Genomic DNA, 20,619 nt, shown 5'->3' on the forward strand with positions numbered 1-20,619 from the left:
AACTGATATTATATACACACTAATGATGCGTCTGTTACTAACTCATATTATATACACACTAATGATGCGTCTGTTACTAACATATTATATACACACACTAATGATGCGTCTGTTATTAACTCATATTATATACACACTAATGATGCCAATGTCTGTTATTAACTCATATTATATACACACTAATGATGCGTCTGTTATTAACTCATATTATATACACACTAATGATGCGTCTGTTACTAACTCATATTATATACACACTAATGATGCGTCTGTTACTAACTCATATTATATACACACTAATGATGCGTCTGTTACTAACTCATATTATATACACACTAATGATGCGTCTGTTACTAACTGATATTATATACACACTAATGATGCGTCTGTTACTAACTGATATTATATTAACTGATATGTTACTAACTCATATTATATACACTAATGATGCGTCTGTTACTAACTGATATTATATACACACTAATGATGCGTCTGTTACTAACTCATATTATATACACACTAATGATGCGTCTGTTACTAACTCATATTATATACACACTAATGATGCGTCTGTTACTAACTCATATTATATACACACTAATGATGCGTCTGTTACTAACTCATATTATATACACACTAATGATGCGTCTGTTAACTCATATTATATACTCATATTATATACACACTAATGATGCGTCTGTTATTAACTCATATTATATACACACTAATGATGCGTCTGTTATTAACTCATATTATATACACACTAATGATGCATCTGTTATTAACTCATATTATATACACACTAATGATGCATCTGTTATTAACTCATATTATATACACACTAATGATGCGTCTGTTACTAACTCATATTATATACACACTAATGATGCATCTGTTATTAACTCATATTATATACACACTAATGATGCGTCTGTTACTAACTGATATTATATACACACTAATGATGCGTCTGTTACTAACTCATATTATATACACACTAATGATGCGTCTGTTACTAACTGATATTATATACACAGCAATGTTGAGCGTTCGACTCTGTTACTAACTCATATTATATACACACTAATGATGCGGTCTGTTACAAACATATTATATACACAGCAATGATGCGTCTGTTACTAACTCATATTATATACAACACCAATGACTGTTACTAACTCATATTATATACACACTAATGACATATTATATTAATGATGGGTCTGTTATTAACTCATATTATATACATACACTAATGATAACTCATATTATATACACACAAGCGTAGATAATGATCGTCTGTTACTAACTGATATTATATACACACTAATGATGCGTCTGTTACTAACTCATATTATATACACACTAATGATGCATCTGTTACTAACTCATATTATATACACACTAATGATGCGTCTGTTACTAACTCATATTATATACACACTAATGATGAGTCTGTTATTAACTCATATTATATACACACTAATGATGCGTCTGTTATTAACTCATATTATATACACACTAATGATGCATCTGTTATTAACTCATATTATATACACACTAATGATGCATCTGTTATTAACTCATATTATATACACACTAATGATGCATCTGTTATTCACTCATATTATATACACACTAATGATGCGTCTGTTATTAACTCATATTATATACACACTAATGATGCATCTGTTATTAACTCATATTATATACACACTAATGATGCGTCTGTTACTAACTCTGTTATTAACTCATATATATATATATGCATCTGTTATTAACTCATATTATATACACACTAATGATGCGTCTGTTACTAACTCATATTATATACACACTAATGATGCGTCTGTTACTAACTCATATTATATACACACTAATGATGCGTCTGTTACTAACTCATATTATATACACACTAATGATGCGTCTGTTACTAACTCATATTATATACACACTAATGATGCTGTTACTAACTGATATTATATACTAATGATGCGTCTGTTACTAACTCATATTATATACACACTAATGATGCGTCTGTTACTAACTCATATTATATACACACTAATGATGCGTCTGTTACTAAGTGATATTATATACACACTAATGATGCGTCTGTTACTAACTCATATTATATACACTAATGATGCGTCTAATGATATTATATACACACTAATGATGCGTCTGTTACTAACTGATATTATATACACACTAATGTTGCGTCTGTTACTAACTCATATTATATACACACTAATTATGCGTCTGTTACTAACTCATATTATATACACACTAATGATGCATCTGTTATTAACTCATATTATATACACATTAATGATGAATCTGTTATTAACTTGTATTATATACACACTAATGATGCGTCTGTTACTAACTCATATTATATACACACTAATGTTGCGTCTGTTACTAACTCATATTATATACACACTAATGATGCGTCTGTTACTAACTCATATTATATACACACTAATGATGCATCTGTTATTAACTCATATTATATACACACTAATGATGCATCTGTTATTAACTCATATTATATACACACTAATGATGCATCTGTTATTAACTCATATTATATACACACTAATGATGCATCTGTTATTAACTCATATTATATACACACTAATGATGCGTCTGTTATTAACTCATATTATATACACACTAATGATGCGTCTGTTACTAACTCATATTATATACACACTAATGATGCGTCTGTTACTAACTGATATTATATACACACTAATGATGCGTCTGTTACTAACTGATATTATATACACACTAATGATGCGTCTGTTACTAACTGATATTATATACACACTAATGATGCGTCTGTTACTAACTGATATTATATACACACTAATGATGCTGTCTGTTATGATAACTCATATTATATACACACTAATGATGCATCTGTTATTAACTTGTATTATATACACACTAATGATGCGTCTGTTACTAACTCATATTATATACACACTAATGATGCGTCTGTTACTAACTCATATTATATACACACTAATGATGCGTCTGTTACTAACTCATATTATATACACACTAATGATGCCAATGATCTGTTATTAACTCATATTATATACACACTAATGATGCATCTGTTATTAACTCATATTATATACACACTAATGATGCGTCTGTCTGTTATTAACTCATATTATATACACACTAATGATGCGTCTGTTTAACTCATATTATATACACACTAATGATGCGTCTGTTACTAACTCATATTATATACACACTAATGATGCGTCTGTTACTAACTCATATTATATACACACTAATGATGCGTCTGTTACTAACTGATATTATATACACACTAATGATGCGTCTGTTACTAACTCATATTATATACACACTAATGATGCGTCTGTTACTAACTCATATTATATACACACTAATGATGCGTCTGTTACTAACTGATATTATATACACACTAATGATGCGTCTGTTACTAACTGATATTATATACACACTAATGATGAGTCTGTTATTAACTCATATTATATATATAATATATACACATATTATATACACACTAATGATGCGTCTGTTACTAACTCATATTATATACACACTAATGATGCGTCTGTTACTAACATATGATATTATACACACTAATGATGCGTCTGTTACTAACTCATATTATATACACACTAATGATGCGTCTGTTACTAACTCATATTATATACACACTAATGATGCGTCTGTTACTAACTCATATTATATACACACTAATGATGCATCTGTTATTAACTCATATTATATACACACTAATGATGCATCTGTTATTAACTCATATTATATACACACTAATGATGCGTCTGTTATTAACTCATATTATATATACACTAATGATGCGTCTGTTACTAACTCATATTATATACACACTAATGATGCGTCTGTTACTAACTCATATTATATACACACTAATGATGCATCTGTTATTAACTCATATTATATACACATACACAATGATGCGTCTGTTATTAACTCATATATATACACACTAATGATGCATCTGTTACTAACTCATATTATATACACACTAATGATGCGTCTGTTACTAAACTTATAATATATACACACTCAATGATGCGTCTGTTACTAACTCATATTATATACACACTAATGATGCGTCTGTTACTAACTGATATTATATACACACTAATGATGCGTCTGTTACTAACTCATATTATATACACACTAATGATGCGTCTGTTACTAACTGATATTATATACACACTAATGATGCGTCTGTTACTAACTCATATTATATACACACTAATGATGCGTCTGTTACTAACTCATATTATATACACACTAATGATGCGTCTGTTACTAACTCATATTATATACACACTAATGATGCGTCTGTTATTAACTCATATTATATACACACTAATGATGCATCTGTTATTAACTGATATTATATACACACTAATGATGCGTCTGTTACTAACTCATATTATATACACACTAATGTTGCGTCTGTTACTAACTCATATTATATACACACTAATGATGCGTCTGTTACTAACTCATATTATATACACACTAATGATGCGTCTGTTACTAACTCATATTATATACACACTAATGATGCGTCTGTTACTAACTCATATTATATACACACTAATGATGCGTCTGTTACTAACTCATATTATATACACACTAATGATGCGTCTGTTACTAACTCATATTATATACACACTAATGATGCGTCTGTTACTAACTCATATTATATACACACTAATGATGCGTCTGTTATTAACTCATATTATATACACACTAATGATGCGTTTGTTATTAACTCATATTATATACACATTAATGATGCGTCTGTTACTAACTCATATTATATACACACTAATGATGCATCTGTTACTAACTCGTATTATATACACACTAATGATGCATCTGTTATTAACTCATATTATATACACACCTAATGATGCGTCTGTTATTAACTCATATTATATACACACTAATGATGCGTCTGTTATTAACTCATATTAACTGATATTATATACACACTAATGATGCGTCTGTTACTAACTGATATTATATACACTAATGATGCATCTGTTATTAACTCATATTATATACTAATGACTAATGATGTCTGTTATTAACTCATATTATATACACACTAATGATGCGTCTGTTACTAACTCATATTATATACACACTAATGATGCGTCTGTTACTAACTCATATTATATACACACTAATGATGCGTCTGTTACTAACTCATATTATATACACACTAATGATGCGTCTGTTACTAACTCATATTATATACACACTAATGATGCGTCTGTTACTAACTCATATTATATACACACTAATGATGCGTCTGTTACTAACTCATATTATATACACACTAATGATGCATCTGTTATTAACTCATATTATATACACACTAATGATGCATCTGTTATTAACTCATATTATATACACACTAATGATGCATCTGTTATTAACTCATATTATATACACACTAATGATGCGTCTGTTACTAACTCATATTATATACACACTAATGATGCATCTGTTATTAACTCATATTATATACACACTAATGATGCGTCTGTTACTAACTCATATTATATACACACTAATGATGCGTCTGTTACTAACTGATATTATATACACACTAATGATGAGTCTGTTACTAACTATATTATATACACATAATGATGCGTCTGTTACTAACTCATATTATATACACACTAATGATGGTCTGTTCTAACTCATATTATATACACACTAATGTTGCGTCTGTTATTAACTCATATTACCAAACATGCTCGCCCTACACAGCAATGGGGCGTCTGTTACTAACTCATATGTATATACACACTATTCGATGGTCTGTTATAGTATAACTCATATTATATACGCTGCCTTTCCTCTGTTCTTACACATATTATTAGGGACAAGCGTATGATGCCTCGTGTGATTTGCTCATAATTTACACAAAAAAAGAACCTGTTACTAACTGATATTATATACACACTAATGATGCATCTGTTACTAACTCATATTATATACACACTAAAGATGCATCTGTTATTAACTCATATTATATACATACCAATGATGCGTCTGATATTAACTGATATTATATACACACTAATGATGCGTCTGTTATTAACTTATATTATATACACACTAATGATGCATCTCTTATTAACTCATATTATATACACACTAATGATGCATCTGTTATTAACTCATATTATATACACACAATGATGCATCTGTTATTCACTGATATTATATACACATAATGATGCGTCTGTTACTAACTCATATTATATACACACTAATGATGCATCTGTTATTAACTCATATTATATACACACTAATGATGCATCTGTTATTAACTCATATTATATACACACTAATGATGCGTCTGTTACTAACTCATATTATATACACACTAATGATGCGTCTGTTATTAACTCATATTATATACACACTAATGATGCGTCTGTTACTAACTGATATTATATACACACTAATGATGCGTCTGTTACTAACTGATATTATATACACACTAAGATGCAGTCTGTTACTAACTGATATTATATACACACTAATGATGCGTCTGTTACTAACTGATATTATATACACACTAATGATGAGTCTGTTATTAACTCATATTATATACACACTAATGATGCATCTGTTATTAACTGATATTATATACACACTAATGATGCGTCTGTTACTAACTCATATTATATACACACTAATGATGCGTCTGTTATTAACTCATATTATATACACACTAATGATGCGTCTGTTATTAACTCATATTATATACACACTAATGATGCGTCTGTTACTAACTCATATTATATACACACTAATGATGCGTCTGATTAACTCATATTATATGTAATGATGCGTCTGTTACTAACTCATATTATATACACACTAATGATGCGTCTGTTACTAACTCATATTATATACACACTAATGATGCGTCTGTTACTAACTCATATTATATACACACTAATGATGCGTCTGTTACTAACTCATATTATATACACACTAATGATGCGTCTGTTACTAACTCATATTATATACACACTAATGATGCGTCTGTTACTAACTCATATTATATACACACTAATGATGCGTCGGTTACTAACTCATATTATATACACACTAATGATGCTTCTGTTATTAACTCATATTATATACACACCAATGATGCATCTGTTATTAACTCATATTATATACACACTAATGATGCATCTGTTATTAACTCATATTATATACACACTAATGATGCGTCTGTTATTAACTCATATTATATACACACTAATGATGCGTCTGTTACTAACTCATATTATATACACACTAATGATGCGTCTGTTACTAACTCATATTATATACACACTAATGATGCGTCTGTTACTAACTCATATTATATACACACTAATGATGCGTCTGTTACTAACTCATATTATATACACACTAATGATGCGTCTGTTACTAACTCATATTATATATACACACTAATGATGTTGTCTGTTACTACTTAACTCATATTATATACACACTAATGATGCGTCTGTTACTAACTCTAACTCATATTATATATAACATCCCACTAACTCATATTATATACACACTAATGATGCGTCTGTTACTAACTCATATATATACACACTAATGATGCGTCTGTTACTAACTCATATTATATACACACTTATATACTAACTCATATTATATACACACTAATGATGCGTCTGTTACTAACTGATATTATTTGCGTCTGTTACTAACTGATATTATATACACACTAATGATGATCTGTTACTAACTCATATTATATACACACTAATGATGTCTGTTACTAACTCATATTATATACACACTAATGATGCATCTGTTACTAACTCATATTATATACACACTAATGATGCGTCTGTTATTAACTCATATTATATACACACCAATGAATGATGCGTCTGTTATTAACTGATATTATATACACACTAATGATGCGTCTGTTATTAACTCATATTATATACACACTAATGATGCATCTGTTATTAACTCATATTATATATGCGTCACACTAATGATGCATCTGTTATTAACTCATATTATATACACACTAATGATGCATCTGTTATTAACTCATATTATATACACACTAATGATGCGTCTGTTACTAACTCATATTATATACACACTAATGATGCGTCTGTTATTAACTCATATTATATACACATTATGATGATGCGTCTGTTACTAACTCATATTATATACACACTAATGATGCGTCTGTTTAACTCATATTATATACACACTCAATGATGCGTCTGTTACTAACTCATATTATATATACACTAATGATGCATCTGTTATTAACTCATATTATATACACACTAATGATGCATCTGTTATTAACTCATATTATATACACACTAATGATGCATCTGTTATTAACTCATATTATATACACACTAATGATGCATCTGTTATAACTTCATGTTATATACACTGCATCTGTTATTAACTCATATATACACACTAATGATGCATCTGTTATTAACTCATATTATATACACACTAATGATGCATCTGTTATTAACTCATATTATATACACACTAATGATGCGTCTGTTACTAACTCATATTATATACACACTAATGATGCGTCTGTTACTAACTCATATTATATACACACTAATGATGCGTCTGTTATTAACTCATATTATATACACACTAATGATGCATCTGTTATTAACTCATATTATATACACACTAATGATGCGTCTGTTACTAACTCATATTATATACACACTAATGATGCGTCTGTTATTAACTCATATTATATACACACTAATGATGCATCTGTTATTAACTCATATTATATACACACTAATGATGCATCTGTTATTAACTCATATTATATACACACTAATGATGCGTCTGTTACTAACTCATATTATATACACACTAATGATGCATCTGTTATTAACTCATATTATATACACACTAATGATGCATCTGTTATTAACTCATATTATATACACACTAATGATGCATCTGTTATTAACTCATATTATATACACACTAATGATGCATCTGTTATTATTTCATATCATATACACACTAATGATGCATCTGTTACTAACTGATATTATATACACACCAATAATGCGTCTGTTACTAACTGATATTATATACACACTAATAATTCGTCTGTTACTAACTGGCATGGCATGGCCCAGCATGTTCAGGCGTTCCACTCGTAATCCGAGAGTTGCGGGTTCGAATTCCGGTCGTACCAAACATGCTCGCCCTCCAAGCAGTGGGGGCTTTATAATGTGACGGTCAATCCCACTGTTCGATGGTAAAAGAGTACCCAAAGAGTTGGGGGTGGGTTGTGATGACTAGCTGCCTTTCCTCTAGTCTTACACATCTAAATTAGGGACGGCAAGCGTAGATAAACCTCGTGTAGATTTGCGCGAATTTAAAAAAAAGAACCTGTTACAAACTCATATTATATACACACTAATGATGCGTCTGTTACTAACTCATATTATATACACACTAATGATGCGTCTGTTACTAAGTGATATTATATACACACTAATGATGCGTCTGTTATTAACTGATATTATATACACACTAATGATGCGTCTGTTACTAACTCATATTATATACACACTAATGATGCGTCTGTTACTAACTGATATTATATACACACTAATGATGAGTCTGTTATTAACTCATATTATATACACACTAATGATGCATCTGTTATTAACTGATATTATATACACACTAATGATGCGTCTGTTACTAACTCATATTATATACACACTAATGTTGCGTCTGTTACTAACTCATATTATATATACACTAATGATGCGTCTGTTATTAACTCATATTATATACACACTAATGATGCGTCTGTTACTAACTCATATTATATACACACTAATGATGCGTCTGTTACTAACTCATATTATATACACACTAATGATGCGTCTGTTACTAACTCATATTATATACACACTAATGATGCGTCTGTTACTAACTGATATTATATACACACTAATGATGCGTCTGTTACTAACTCATATTATATACACACTAATGATGCGTCTGTTACTAACTCATATTATATACACACTAATGATGCGTCTGTTATTAACTCATATTATATACACACTAATGATGCATCTGTTATTAACTCATATTATATACACACTAATGATGCGTCTGTTACTAACTCATATTATATACACACTAATGATGCATCTGTTATTAACTCATATTATATACACACTAATGATGCATCTGTTATTAACTCATATTATATACACACTAATGATGCATCTGTTATTAACTCATATTATATACACACTAATGATGCATCTGTTATTAACTCATATTATATACACACTAATGATGCGTCTGTTACTAACTCATATTATATACACACTAATGATGCGTCTGTTACTAACTCATATTATATACACACTAATGATGCGTCTGTTATTAACTCATATTATATACACACTAATGATGCGTCTGTTATTAACTCATATTATATACACACTAATGATGCGTCTGTTATTAACTCATATTATATACACACTAATGATGCATCTGTTATTAACTCATATTATATACACACTAATGATGCGTCTGTTACTAACTCATATTATATACACACTAATGTTGCGTCTGTTACTAACTCATATTATATACACACTAATGATGCGTCTGTTACTAACTCATATTATATACACACTAATGATGCATCTGCTTTTAACTCATATTATATACACACTAATGATGAGTCTGTTAATAACTCATATTATATACACACTAATGATGCATCTGTTATTAACTCATATTATATACACACCAATGATGCATCTGTTATTAACTCATATTATATACACACTAATGATGCATCTGTTATTTTTTCATATCATATACACACTAATGATGCATCTGTTATTAACTCATAATATATACACACTAATGATGAGTCTGTTACTAACTCATATTATATACACACTAATAATGCATCTGTTATTAACTCATATTATATACACACTAATAATGCGTCTGTTACTAACTGATATTATATACACACTAATAATGCGTCTGTTACTAACTGATATTATATACACACTAATAATGCGTCTGTTACTAACTGGCATGGCGTGGCCAAGCGTGTTCAGGCGTTCGACTCGTAATCCGAGAGTTGCGGGTTCGAATTCCGGTCGTACCAAACATGCTCGCCCTCCAAGCAGTGGGGGCTTTATAATGTGACTGTCAATCCCACTATTCGATGGTAAAAGAGTACCCCAAGAGTTGGGGGTGGGTGGTGATGACTCGCTGCCTTTCCTCTAGTCTTACACAGGTAAGTTAGGGACGGCAAGCGTAGATAACCCTCGTGTAGATTTGCTCGAATTTAAAAAAAAGAACCTGTTACTAACTGATATTATATACACACTAATGATGCATCTGTTACTAACTCATATTATATACACATAATGATGCGTCTGTTACTAACTCATATTATATACACACTAATGATGCATCTGTTATTAACTCATATTATATACACACTAATGATGCATCTGTTATTAACTCATATTATATACATACCAATGATGCGTCTGATATTAACTGATATTATATACACACTAATGATGCGTCTGTTATTAACTTATATTATACACACACTTATGATGCATCTGTTATTAACTGATATTATATACACACTAATGATGCGTCTGTTACTAACTCATATTATATACACACTAATGATGCGTCTGTTATTAACTCATATTATATACACACTAATGATGCGTCTGTTATTAACTCATATTATATACACACTAATGATGCGTCTGTTACTAACTCATATTATATACACACTAATGATGAGTCTGTTATTAACTCATATTATATACACACTAATGATGCGTCTGTTACTAACTCATATTATATACACACTAATGATGCGTCTGTTACTAACTCATATTATATACACACTAATGATGCGTCTGTTACTAACTGATATTATATACACACTAATGATGCGTCTGTTACTAACTGATATTATATACACACTAATGATGCATCTGTTATTAACTCATATTATATACACACTAATGATGCATCTGTTATTAACTCATATTATATACACATTAATGATGCGTCTGTTACTAACTCATATTATATACACACTAATGATGAGTCTGTTATTAACTCATATTATATACACACTAATGATGCGTCTGTTACTAACTGATATTATATACACACTAATGATGAGTCTGTTACTAACTGATATTATATACACACTAATGATGAGTCTGTTACTAACTCATATTATATACACACTAATGATGCGTCTGTTACTAACTGATATTATATACACACTAATGATGCGTCTGTTATTAACTCATATTATATACACACTAATGATGCGTCTGTTACTAACTCATATTATATACACACTAATGATGCGTCTGTTACTAACTCATATTATATACACACTAATGATGCATCTGTTATTAACTCATATTATATACACACTAATGATGCGTCTGTTATTAACTCATATTATATACACACTAATGATGCATCTGTTATTAACTCATATTATATACACACCAATGATGCATCTGTTATTAACTCATATTATATACACACTAATGATGCATCTGTTATTAACTCATATTATATACACACTAATGATGCATCTGTTATTAACTCATATTATATACACACTAATGATGAGTCTGTTACTAACTCATATTATATACACACTAATGATGCATCTGTTATTAACTCATATTATATACACACTAATGATGCGTCTGTTACTAACTGATATTATATACACACTAATGATGCGTCTGTTACTAACTGATATTATATACACACTAATAATGCGTCTGTTACTAACTGGCATGGCGTGGCCAAGCGTGTTCAGGCGTTCGACTCGTAATCCGAGAGTTGCGGGTTCGAATTCCGGTCGTACCAAACATGCTCGCCCTCCAAGCAGTGGGGGCTTTATAATGTGACTGTCAATCCCACTATTCGATGGTCTGTTAGTACCCCAAGAGTTGGGGGTATGGTGATGACTCGCTGATTCCTCTCTGTCTTACACAGGTAAGTTAGGGACGGCAAGCGTAGATAACCCTCGTGTAGATTTGCTCGAATTTAAAAAAAAGAACCTGTTACTAACTGATATTATATACACACTAATGATGCATCTGTTACTAACTCATATTATATACACACTAAAGATGCATCTGTTATTAACTCATATTATATACATACCAATGATGCGTCTGATATTAACTGATATTATATACACATAATAATGATGCGTCTGTTATTAACTCATATTATATACACACTAATGATGCATCTGTTATTAACTCATATTATATACACACTAATGATGCATCTGTTATTAACTCATATTATATACACATTAATGATGCATCTGTTATTAACTCATATTATATACACACTAATGATGCGTCTGTTACTAACTCATATTATATACACACTAATGATGCGTCTGTTATTAACTCATATTATATACACACTAATGATGCATCTGTTATTAACTGATATTATATACACACTAATGATGCGTCTGTTACTAACTCATATTATATACACACTAATGATGCGTCTGTTACTAACTCATATTATATACACACTAATGATGCGTCTGTTACTAACTGATATTATATACACACTAATGATGCGTCTGTTACTAACTGATATTATATACACACTAATGATGCGTCTGTTACTAACTGATATTATATACACACTAATGATGCGTCTGTTACTAACTGATATTATATACACACTAATGATGAGTCTGTTATTAACTCATATTATATACACACTAATGATGCGTCTGTTACTAACTCATATTATATACACACTAATGATGCGTCTGTTACTAACTCATATTATATACACACTAATGATGCATCTGTTACTAACTCATATTATATACACACTAATGATGCGTCTGTTACTAACTCATATTATATACACACTAATGATGGGTCTGTTACTAACTCATATTATATACACACTAATGATGCGTCTGTTATTAACTCATATTATATACACACTAATGATGCGTCTGATATTAACTGATATTATATACACACTAATGATGCGTCTGTTATTAACTTATATTATATACACACTAATGATGCGTCTGTTATTAACTCATATTATATACACACTAATGATGCGTCTGTTATTAACTCATATTATATACACACTAATGATGCGTCTGTTATTAACTCATATTATATACACATAATGATGCGTCTGTTATTAACTCATATTATATACACACTAATGATGCGTTTGTTATTAACTCATATTATATACACACTAATGATGCGTCTGTTACTAACTCATATTATATACACACTAATGATGCGTCTGTTACTAACTCATATTATATACACACTAATGATGAGTCTGTTATTAACTCATATTATATACACACTAATGATGCAACTGTTATTAACTCATATTATATACACACTAATGATGAGTCTGTTACTAACTCATATTATATACACACTAATGATGCGTCTGTTACTAACTGATATTATATACACACTAATGATGCGTCTGTTATTAACTCATATTATATACACACCAATGATGCATCTGTTATTAACTTATATTATACACACACTTATGATGCATCTCTTATTAACTCAAATTATATACACACTAATGATGCATCTGATATTAACTCATATTATACACACACCAAAGATGCATCTGTTATTCACTGATATTATATACACATAATGATGCGTCTGTTACTAACTCATATTATATACACACTAATGATGCATCTGTTATTAACTCATATTATATACACACTAATGATGCATCTGTTATTAACTCATATTATATACACATTAATGATGCGTCTGTTACTAACTCATATTTTATACACACTAATGATGAGTCTGTTATTAACTCATATTATATACACACTAATGATGCGTCTGTTACTAACTGATATTATATACACACTAAGATGAGTCTGTTACTAACTGATATTATATACACACTAAGATGAGTCTGTTACTAACTGATATTATATACACACTAATGATGCGTCTGTTACAAACTGATATTATATACACACTAATGATGAGTCTGTTATTAACTGGTATTATATACACACTAATGATGCGTCTGTTACTAACTCATATTATATACACACTAATGTTGCGTCTGTTACTAACTCATATTATATACACACTAATGATGCATCTGTTATTAACTCATATTATATACACACTAATGATGCATATGTTATTAACTCATATTATATACACACTAATGATGCATCTGTTATTATTTCATATCATATACACACTAATGATGCATCTGTTATTAACTCATATTATATACACACTAATGATGAGTCTGTTACTAACTCATATTATATACACACTGATAATGCATCTGTTATTAACTCATATTATATACACACTAATGATGCGTCTGTTACTAACTGATATTATATACACACTAATAATGCGTCTGTTACTAACTGATATTATATACACACTAATAATGCGTCTGTTACTAACTGGCATGGTATGGCCAAGCCTGTTCAGGCGTTCGACTCGTAATCCGAGAGTTGTGGGTTCGAATTCCGGTCGTACCAAACATGCTCGCCCTCCAAGCAGTGGGGGCTTTATAATGTGACTGTCAATCCCACTATTCGATGGTAAAAGACTACCCCAAGAGTTGGGGGTGGGTGGTGATGACTAGCTGCCTTTCCTCTAGTCTTACACAGCTAAATTTGGGACGGCAAGTGTAGATAACCCTCGTGTAGATTTGCGCGAATTTAAAAAAAAGAACCTGTTACTAACTGATATTATATACACACTAATGATGCATCTGTTACTAACTCATATTATATACACACTAGAGATGCATCTGCTATTAACTCATATTATATACACAATGATGCGTCTGATATTAACTGATATTATATACAGATGCATCTGTTATTAACTCATATTATATACACACTAATGATGCATCTGTTATTAACTCATATTATATACACACTAATGTTGAATCTGTTATTAACTCATATTATATACATACCAATGATACGTCTGATATTAACTGATATTATATACACACTAATGATGCGTCTGTTATTAACTCATATTATCTACACACTAATGATGAGTCTGTTACTAACTCATATTATATACACACTAATGATGCATCTGTTACTAACTCATATTATATACACACTAATGATGCGTCTGTTACTAACTCATATTATATACACACTAATGATGTCTGTTACTAACTCATGTATATCAGTAATGATGCGTCTGATATTATATAGATCCTAACTGATGCGTAGATCTAATATGCGTCTCTTACTATCTAATATTATATATATATATACTGATAATGTGTCCATTACTAGGTGTTATTATATACATGCTAATCACGTTTTTATGACTATTTACTATTTACTATGTATTTTTATTGTTTTATTTATTTTAAAGCAGAACGACGTTTTGCCATCCGTTGTGTCTACCGTGAGGAATTGAACCTCGAATTTTAGCGTTGTAAATCAGCAGCTTTACTAGGGAATATTTTTTGTCCAGAATTAAAATATAAAACATAAAACGTATGGTATTTGAATAAAAACACTAAACACTTACTAGCTGATATGCATTACAAACTACATCTGGAAGTAACTTAAAATGGAGTAACTTAAAAGTTTTGTCTTATAACTAAATGTGAAAGATTGTTATGCTTTGTTTATTGTCTTTAATGATAAATTTTCGCTTTTGAGAAAATAGAAACTTAAGTTGCAACCATAAAAAATATTGTTTTTCAATGTAACCTATCAGTTCTAGTACTGAAACTTTTGCTAGGCAAATAAATGAGAGAAGATAAGAGATGAATTATACATCTTTTAGTGTTATCCTTCTTAGCTAAATATAGGATATTCAAAGCTCTGCAGACTCTCATTTGACGCTAATCATCTCATCAGAATGGATAAGAAAATTTGCATAACACAGTAATAATGAAAATCACTGCGCAGAGATGACAGAAATGGTGTTGTGCGCAACTATTATGGGAAATCACATATAAGTAACTTGATTTTAAAAAAAAAAATTATCTTTTCTCAACAAAACAGTATACGAGGGCTACGACTGAGGGCTTCTAGGGCTACAAATCGGGTAAAGGCGGTGTGAAGAACCCAGATAGCCCATTATACACTGGGCTGTGCCCTTAATATCAAACAAGTATTTTAACATCTTGATTTTATACAGTAAATCCAAATAACATCAAAATAACAAAGCCTTTTTTATAACGGTACTATTTTGTGGCAGGTCAAAAACTGCTGATGAACTGTCTACAAATCTCATTTTGAGGAAACTCGACTTTTGGAATGGATATATGATTCCGGAGGTAATCTTGGACGATAAAAACCCATTCTTTCAGAAGAAGAAGCAATTTTCATATATGAATATATGATAATTCAGCTGTCACAACGCTAATCTTATGATATCAGATCGGCGTATAGGCTGTCTCGTAAAACTGCTATTTTTTAGTCTTCAATTATGCGCGTTGGAGGACAGATTACCCATGGTACCTCAGATCTTCAAACCCCCTTCTGCAGGCAAGCGTAAGTAGCATATAACGGAAATTTGTTCCATAATACGCTGTCAGTCTATTGATAACAAATCTATAATGTGAAGTTTTGTGATGGATGTGGTTAGACTGTAATGTTTCAAAGTCTCATGTGGGTAAAGAACATGAATAACATTAATAAAGAAACAACGACTGATACTCGCTTTAGAGTTGAAATCTACTATTGATGGAAAAAAATTGACTGTCAGCGGAAGATTTCGAACGGAAGACAAAAGATTCGTGAAGAAAAGCCTATTAGCTCCAGCTAAGTGGATTGAACAAAGAGAAATGTGATGGAAAATGTATTCCAAATTTATGTCTCAGGACGGCTGGTTTGGGTATTAATACTTTTACTAATAAAGCAGAGAACAAAGTGTTGATACTTATGCCAACCGTCCTGATATACCTCTTTGTTAACCTGAAGATGACCTAAGAAGGTCGAAACGTTATTCTGCGCTTTATTAGTAAAAGTATTAACACCCATTCTGAAATACATTTTTACTTCAAGTGGATTTCTTGTCATCACGAATTACATTATGTAACAAAATTTTTACTATTTCTTGTTCCTTGGCAGAAAGTGTTATTTCCAATTGCTTTTGTCTAAAGTAAATGGAAGAGACCTATTTTTCTCTTCAAACTTTGCTTTGATGACCTGGGAGCGTTTTACGAAAACATGATGGGAGACTATATTCGGGGGCTAATACGTGAAAGTGATTTACATTACAGTCGTAAATCTCGAAAAACTATTCACTTCTAAACAATTTTGAATAAATTTATTATAAGTACATATAAATCTTCATTTGTATGTTGTTTTATTCATACGTTATGTAAATAAAAATGTGCAAATGTGCCCGTTTTTACATAGAAAATAGGTTAATTTCTAAATTTCATTATCCAGGTCACAAAAGCAAAGTTTGAAAGGAATAATGGTCATTTTCTGTGCTTTTACAACATAAGCAATTAAGAAATAACACATACTATCCAGGAACAAAATTTGTGTTACATAGTGTTATGCTAAATTTGTCCACTTGCATAAAGTAGTGAGTGAGTTTAATTTCTAGATTGAAGTCTGATAACAATATCACAATAAAAGCAATACATTTCTGTGCGAATGGATGATAGAGTATTTATAAAAGAGAACTCTATGAGACGTACAATGATGATTGAAGAAAAGAATATGTCATTTAACAACTGTTCAAAAGTTTTTTAGCGGTGCCAGCCTGTAGCTCTCACGTCTCATAATTACATCTAAAACAACCAAAACCTGCTGGATAAAACTTAAGGTTCAATATCTTAGGTCATAAAATACACGTTTACAGGTGATTTTGTTACACAACTGGGCCGAACGCATTTAAATAGCTAGGATGAAGATATGTTTACGGGTTGAGCGTGTCGAAAAGGTTAGCTCGAAGATACGTTTACGGGCGGTCGCATCTCATTGGCCAACGTGAAGATATGTTTACAAGCATTTATATTACATAAACGGGTTGAGCGCATCCCAGTAACTAGCATGAAGATATATTTGCAGGAGGCCACCGTCCCAATGGTTAACGTAACGATACGTTTACAGGCGGACGCGTCCAAGTGATTAGTATGGATCTGAGAATCCGTGGCTCGAGTCCTGCTACCGCCAGACAAATTAGCGCTCCGTAGTTAAGAGTCGTGAACACATTACATCTGCGACGGTCATATCCTCGTCTTCGTTCTGGTCTGACAAAAGTGGACCAAGAGTTGGCGGAAGTAACTGTTTACTAGTTACCTTTTTCAAACAGTGTATCAGTTCATAATTAAGGATAGCTAACGTAGATAGCTTCGCGTGAATTTCAAAAAAACAAATAAATTTCGTGAATAATAACAACATAGTGCTTCTGACAAAGAAAAGTCTCTTATTGGTTTGTTCTTAGGTCAGCATAAACCTACATAATGGATGTAGCTGTGCTCTGCCCACCAATAGTATCAAAACCCGGTTTCTACAGTTTGTAAGCCTGCAGTAGTACTGTTGTACCACTGTGTGTGTGTGGGGAGTGGTGGAATTTATTTTTAACTATATTACGGTTAGTGGAGGGAAATGTAGATCCAAAATTTTGAGTAGATTCACTTTACATAATAATAGAAGATAATCTTTTGTATGAAGTTAAGCACAAAGCTACACAATGGACTATCTGTGCTCTGCTCACCAGGGGCATATAAAATAACAGATTCTAGCATTCCAAGTCCGCATACCACTAAGCCCGTTGGGGCGAAAAGTAATTTGTCAATACGGAACAAAAGGGTTCATTTATAAAACTAAAAACTTCGAGTTTACAATAAAAGGTAAAATAATCTAAAGTAAGCATATATGGTGGAAGATAACGAATCAATAATTACCGGAGAGAAGTTTTTCCGGGTACCAATGTTTGCTGGAGACGATTAATTTTTTTAACTGTGCATTTCGTACATAGACACTATCTGTACTTGGTGTTCCTTATTCAGGAATGATAGACAAGAGAGAAGACAACTGCTGAACAACATCCGCCACTAATTCTTTTGCTAGCCTTTTACCAACGAAATGTTGGATTGGCTGTAAAGTTATAACACCTTAACGGCTGAAAAGGTGAGCATATTCGACGATGGGTTTCGAATCCGGGACCCACAGACTGAGAGTCGGGAACTATAATAATCAAGTTTTTAAAACTAGTAAATGATATCACGCTATACCAGATTTTAAAGCCAATAAAGGACATCGGGTTATGCCAGGTTTTTAAAGCTAGTAGAGAACCGATAAGGCTATGCCAGGTTTTTAAAGCTAGTAGAGAACCGATCAGGCTAAGCCAGGTTTTTAAAGCTAGTAAA

The sequence above is a fragment of the Tachypleus tridentatus genome, chromosome 9 (genome assembly GCF_004210375.1).
Source record: "Tachypleus tridentatus isolate NWPU-2018 chromosome 9, ASM421037v1, whole genome shotgun sequence".
Classification (NCBI taxonomy): Eukaryota; Metazoa; Arthropoda; class Merostomata; order Xiphosura; family Limulidae; genus Tachypleus; species Tachypleus tridentatus.